General features: G+C 40.0%; 1 long non-coding RNA gene across 1 annotated transcript; it reads left to right on the top strand.

Annotated features, from left to right (window-relative positions):
- Window positions 2323-4185, top strand: LOC110430615. The gene is made up of 3 exons (XR_002447996.1): window positions 2323-2648; window positions 2778-2871; window positions 3392-4185. It is a non-coding gene; the product is annotated as an uncharacterized LOC110430615 (long non-coding RNA).

The following is a 6933-nucleotide window of genomic DNA, read 5'->3' as shown; positions in this document are numbered from 1 at the left end:
GATGTGCAGCTGCCCCAACAAGATCCCATGTGCCTCGCCGATTGGTGGGAGGAGGCGGCGACCAAGGTGCCAAAGCAACAATGCAGAACATTTAATGGAGTGTTTATCTATGTTGTGTGGAACCTGTGGAAGGAAAGGAACAGGAGGATCTTTGAAAATGAGCACAAAACGTCAGCACAAGTTGCAGCATTGGTCAAGGAAGATATTGTTCAAAGGCGTAGGGCCATGTGTATTGTGGGGTAAAACAAACGTGTGAGTGGTACCTGTTTGTGTTTGGTCTTATGACCGGTGTTTTTGCCTGTTTGGCACTTTGGGTGCTTTTGTACATAAACCACTTTTCTTTCTTAATTGAGCGGCAGAGCTCCTGCCTTTACTTTAAAAAAAAGATTGAGTTGGGCACGTTTTGATGTCCCAATCTAACTGGCTTGAGTTATTTTTTTTCGAGTTGTAGTGTTGCTGTTGTTGGTTGTTATTGCCCGGACTGGGCTCATTGTCTACTTTTTAATATAGTCGGCGGCTCTCCTGCCTAATTCATTTCATCGAAAAAAGGATCTCACTTCAGTATCCTAGCGAGCAAAGTACTGAATTTTGAAACACCAACACCATGCACCAAATACAGCATGTAGCAGAGCTTGAAGTTTGGCACTGCGCCTTCAAATTACCACACAAGAGTCCAGGGGGCTTCAACACTAAGATGACACTAGGATGACAAAAGAGTTTAACCCATCGAGAGAGATGAGCAAGTGCAGAATTTTCTCTTTGGCTTGGTCTCAGAATGAGCAGACCCCGTTCGGCTAGCCGGTCTACTGTAATTTCCATGAAGCAATTTTGTTCTGCTTTCTGTGTCTGTGCTGACCAAACAACATCCTTGAGCAGTTGTGTTGCTAAGATCTATCGTCTTTGCTAGCACAAATACCGGGGCAATATAATAAAAAAAGTTTCCCAGGCATGTTTGGAAAGAAGACATGTTCCAAAGCAGTTTTTTTTTTTTGAAAGGAATGGCAGGAGCTCTGCCTCTCTATTAAGTTAGAAAAGAGGAAGTTCCAAAGCAGTTTTTGCCTTTTATTTTTCAAATTACTTTTATGATGTGTACTACAAATAAACAACTAACTTGAAATAAAAACAAACTGAATGTCATTGAACCCATCTAATTCACTAGTGCGAGTATGTCTTCTCTTCCCTTGTGCATATATTTATAAATATAAACGAGGTGGAAGTCCAAAGTCCAAGCTACCATGGCTATAGTAGCAAGACTTGTGGCAGTTAAATGAACCAGGGAAGGCAGCAGGCCATGTATTTAAATTATGAAGTACTCACATGTGACAGAAAAAAACTTGGAACAGCTCTTTTGCACCCATACAATACAACATGGCCTAGCTGATGGAAAGGAGTTAATATGATATCTGTTTCAGAGGGAAGCTGATAGGAAGGTTTAGATATTGAAGTAAATAATCAGGGATAAAATGTGATGTAGACTGCTCAATGAACGAGGACACTTGGCAGCCTGTATATAAACTAGGCTTCTAGCGTACTACTTTATATTACTCCTTGGTATATCAATGCTTGAGGATCTATATGATTTTGACAAGAACCATGTAGCTCCATTAGGATGCACTAGAAATGGGAAGCATCGTGAACCTACCACAAATATAATGTTTAAGAGACGAAGACAAAGGCTGAGGCACGCGTAAGTGTTACCTAATTGTATATTCTGTTATTTGCCAATGGCCATTAGTCTGTATGCATGTGAACAAACTACTTAGCTTTCCTCTTAAACAATTATTTTTAGATAAAGGATATAAAATCCGGCCTCTACATCCGAGGATGTACACAGCCCTCTTAAACAATTATTGGTTGACCTTCTTTCCAAACAAGGAAAGATTGGGTTTACAAATACGTACAACACCAAACCGGTTCATAACAAAGTGATTTTCATATTTTGGCTTTGATATAATTAATCCATTTCACTATTCTACAGCCTATTGTCAGTGTCAACCCACGCTAATTTACTCTGCTCTCGTGATCATTTTTTGCACGAATTGGAAGCAATCGATTTTACTGATTTTTATTCCATAAATCTGTTTTGCTTGGGGAGTAGCAGCCTAGGGACCTTGCTTGGGACAACCAGAGGAGCCACATGGCCGGGGAAGCTCGCCAGAGAAACGTTGGGGAGCTTGCCACTAAGGGGCTGTTGGCGTTCCTCTGATTCATGGGGACTACAAAATTAGTGGAGGTGATTCATTTTTCCACACCTGTTGATTCTACTGAAGGCGCAAGATTTGATGGGAACCAAACTAAGGTGGTTCGCTGCCCAACCCAACCCAACCCGGCAACGCTACTGCTCCGGTCGTGGCATCCCACCATCGCCCCCACATCAGAGGTCCATATAGGTCTGCACGGGTTGAGCTACTCTCTCTAGATTTGGTTTAGATTCCGGTCCTCTCCTACCACCTTTGGTTGTTCCTTCAGATCTAGTCCTCTCCTACCACCTGTGGCACATATAGACATCTAATTTGGTTGTTCCTGTGTTGATTCCGTGTTTTGTGGGGGTGGTTTCCCGGTGGTTCTGATAATACCAAGGAAGGAAGGTTCATACAGGATGCAGCCCAGGTGTTTCATAGAATTCCGAGAAGTGGCGTAAGTGGTGGGTAAGTATCCATGTATCTTTGCCTATAGTTACTAGTAATAAATCCAGTATTCTCAAACTGATAGTGATGGCTTGATTGATGTTTATGTATTCTCTAATTTAGATAATGATGACTGAATATTGAATGCAGGCTGCAAGTATTCTAAATTAGATAATGATCACTGGATATTGAATGCAGACTGCATTCTCAAGTACTACAGTTTGTGGAATTGCTATTTCTGAAGGTTAGTTTCAAAAACTGGGAACCTTGAGAGTAAAATGTGAATGTACAATGTTCAGAAAAGAACAGGGCTGCTTTCATAGATACAATTTGTTCTTATCAAATACAAATTTTCTGATAGTTGTCATCTCTTTCGTACTATTAATAGTGCATCATTTTGTCTACAAACATTTGAGAAGCAGTTTTTCTACAAACATTTGAGAACCTACAAACACTTGTGATTTTGTACTGAAGCACATTGCAAATTCAGTACCAGATTTTCTGTGAAAAATGCAAAGCATACTAATACTAACATTTGAGAAGTTGATTTGGTACTCTATTTCTTCACATGTGAGAAGTTGTGTGACTGGAATTATATACATTAATATTGTGTTGGTACATGCTAACGCCTTCAATTTGTTACTGAACTCTAGTATTTATGTTCTCCCTTGCCTTTGTCATATTCTAGGCACCTTGCAGATTCATAACCAATATATGTACAAGCAAATATCTGATCTAATAAATCTTATTTTATTTTATTGCAGCAAATTCATAGCCGTGAGCACCTTACAAACTCATCCTTTTGCATTACATCAGTTCAAGTTCAGCCAACTTAGTTAATGACCTTCAGTGTAGTTAACTAAAAGTCATCTTGAGGTGCCATTCATTTAAAGTTCTCAGTCGGACTTCTGTGTAGTGTTTATATTTTTATTATAATGCCAATACTTGATGGATGCATATGAACTGTATGTATAAATAATGTTGTGGTTATTTATATGTAATTATCATACAAATTGAATTGAGGATGCAGCTGACGTTGTAATTAAGGTTGAGTCTGCTTTTGTAATTTTTTTAGCCATCTTTAGTTAGTTTCCTGATGGTTATACCGTCAGAAATTGGCTAGTGTTTTAGTACTGTCACAAAAAGATTCCTAACGGTAATCCAACAGGAAAAGACAATCTTTCCAGTCGAGGCGTTCTTGTCGGCTGGACGTCAAAAATCTATTTCCTAACGGTTTTAGGCCCTTTCTTGACGGTTTATGGCCTTCAGGATTTTTCTGCTCTGTGGTAGTCATAGAGTATGTCCATATGTAGCAAACATACATTCTTTTCTCCCAATTTTAACAAATATCTAGTTCTAATTACTTTTTTAAGTCATTGGTGAAGACATAGCGGTTTGCGTTTCAATTTAGTATACTAATAGCGAGCTAAATGACGCTATATATAGCGGGATATAGCCACACAACTTTAATGAATATAGCCACACAACTTTAATGAAGACAAACAACATGTCCTGTATCGATCAAGTATACTTATAGCAGGGTTCTGGATAGCTAATTAAATTATTTTTTGTTGATCAGCTCATGAATGAACTGTTTGTCAGTGCTACGCTTCAGTGTCCGCCATGTTCAAATCAATGCGCCGCAAATGTAATGGTTCAATGATTATTACTGCTGCAATTGATTCATACCATAAGCTAGCAAGGTCTACGAACAAGACAACTCTGCTTTCTCTATACCTTGACAGCAGAGGAAGATGGATCATTGGATTGACCATGGAGATAATCCTGTTCCAAGGTTGCCAAGAGCCCAAGACATCATAGCTGATACCACCATTGCTGTAGCAGTATCTGTAATCTTCTGTAACCACCTGCCTAGAAAGGTTTGTAGATGTGTTTTTTGATGATTAAGGGTTGGATCCTTCAATCGGCCGTGATCCTCTCGTATATATAGAGTGGATAGTCTTATCCCAATACAAAACAACTCTAGATTGTAATCACCAAGTTTTCTATTAAAAATTTCATCCAAATCTCAATCAAAAAGAGTTTAAGTTGGTCTAGAACAGTCAAACCGGCCTAGCCAGTTCCCAAACCAGCTTAGGCGCTGTTCGGTCGCGGTTAGCGACGTTCCCGGTCATTCCGGACCAGAACTGTTCCGTCATCATGTAAATTAGTGAAGAAAACCTCTGACCGGGAATTATTCCATAAAAACCGAACGAGGCTTTAGCTGGTTTTGTCAAGCTTCAACAACATCAATATAATTGGGCAGCAAGCAAACTGGCCTAGCCGGTTTCGGAACCAGCTAGGCCAGTTGGGCAGTAGCAGGCAGAGTAGCCAACGCACAGCGCAGGGACGGGCAGCCAATAGGGGAGCAGAACCACGGGCGAAGCTACATGTTAACTAACGGGTACAAATGTATTCTAAAAATTATAAAAACAGTGATTAGGTCTAAAATTTTATCATATATGCACCCTTTATGGAAGATGTCTATGTACCTACAAGCTAAATTCATCCTCCTAATTTGCTCTAGCTTCGCCACTAAGGAGAACCATGACCGATCAGCAGAGATGCAAGTTCCTGGGCACACGCATGCACCAGGAAGCAAAGAGGAGGCACGACAGCAAGCTTGGCTTGTCCAACAGCAAGCCTAGTCGATCAGCAAGGTGTGCACGGTAATAGGCAACTAACCAGCCTAGCTGATTAGGCACAGGAACCAACCGGCCTGGTTTGGTTTCTCAACTGGCCAGGCTGAATTGACAGGAGATGTCGCCATTTCTTTCTCTTTTTTCCTTTGGATCTTGATTTTTTTAGATAATGGATATATTTAAATATCTGGCCTCTACATCCAAGAATGTACACAGCCTAAAGTTTACAAAGACTTCGAATAACAAAAAAAAAACGAGAAAGCCAAAGTCTCTAAACATAGACAAAGGACTCTAATGCAGACAATATAAATGCTTCCACCCTTGATTGGAGATCTCTAAAGTAATCATCTCTAATTTCTTGCTTATCAACGAGAGGGCGTCCTTGGCTTGCTCATCACGCTGCAACGGGCCCAGAAGCGTAACCAGTATACTCCCCTGAAAATCACATGCATGATAGAGTTAGTTCTCATTTTATTAAAGATAACATCATTCTGGCATCTCCAGATGGCCCAACACATGGCAGCCACCCCCACCCAGATCAAACCTTGTCCTTCTTATGCTGATTATGAAGCCAAGTACCAAACATATGGTTTATCGATCTCGGTTGGATCAGATTTGTAGCAAAAAAGATAATCCTCCAAATCATTTTAGCAAAGGGGCTCTCGAGGAATAGGTGTTGGATAGTTTCATTCCTATTACAACAGATACATGTCTGACTCACTTTCCAGATTTTCGTAGTGAGGTTGTCCTTGGTTACGATTACACCCCTTTGTAGGAACCAAAGAAAGATTCTTATCTTTAGAGGAATTCCAATATTCTAAATATATTTTTGAGACCACATTAATTCCATAAATATTGCCTAAAACTTGTTTCATACTTTTCAGGACAATTTTAGTCGTTAATACCCACCAACTTGGTGCCACGTTCAAATAAGCTGTGAATCCATTGACGAAAACTTTAAGGCCCAAATTATAGGTGCAAAAAAGGCATGCATAAAAATAATAAGTGCATTAGCACCCACACCATTTCATCGTTTCTCACCAAGTCACATTTCTGTTTTCATGTGAATCCTTTTTCGGAGAAGGAAAAAAAAAGACAAGTCTATGCTCTCCTTCCTAAGATTAGAATGAGTACAAGGACATGAGAATGACTAATCAAATAAGTTCATGTGGACACGATAGGATTATTCACGTGGTCGGCCTGCCAACCATACTGTTTTGTAGTGGCACTGGTACACTACAGCATCGGCTTGTACACGTATAAATCAACATTCACTACGTAGTTGGGAAACTGAGGTTTTGATCTCTCTACTTCTACAAGAAGCTGGGTGAAATTTTATTGTTTGGTTGACTATGGGTGCCCCTAATGAAGCTACAGCTCTAAACAATGCTGCCAAACATCTCTTATGGAACAACTGACTGACTCTCAGCAAGCTAAACAATGAGCTGAATGTCCTGGCACCTCCCATTACTATCCTTTTCTCATGCAGCCACAAACCTAACACTAAACACTCTTTATGAAAAAAAAGGTGTATGCACAACAGAACAGGGGAAGAGACATATAAAATGAATACTAGTAGAAACTTAGAACCCAACCCCCTTTCTCATCATTTTCTCTACCTCTTCTTTCGATCGCTCGGTTCACAAGTTTTGTCCATTGTAAGA

Source organism: Sorghum bicolor, chromosome 9 (assembly GCF_000003195.3).
Source record: "Sorghum bicolor cultivar BTx623 chromosome 9, Sorghum_bicolor_NCBIv3, whole genome shotgun sequence".
Lineage (NCBI taxonomy): Eukaryota > Viridiplantae > Streptophyta > Magnoliopsida > Poales > Poaceae > Sorghum > Sorghum bicolor.
Note: the sequence above shows the minus strand (reverse complement) of the source record. Positions and strands in the feature narration are given on the sequence as shown.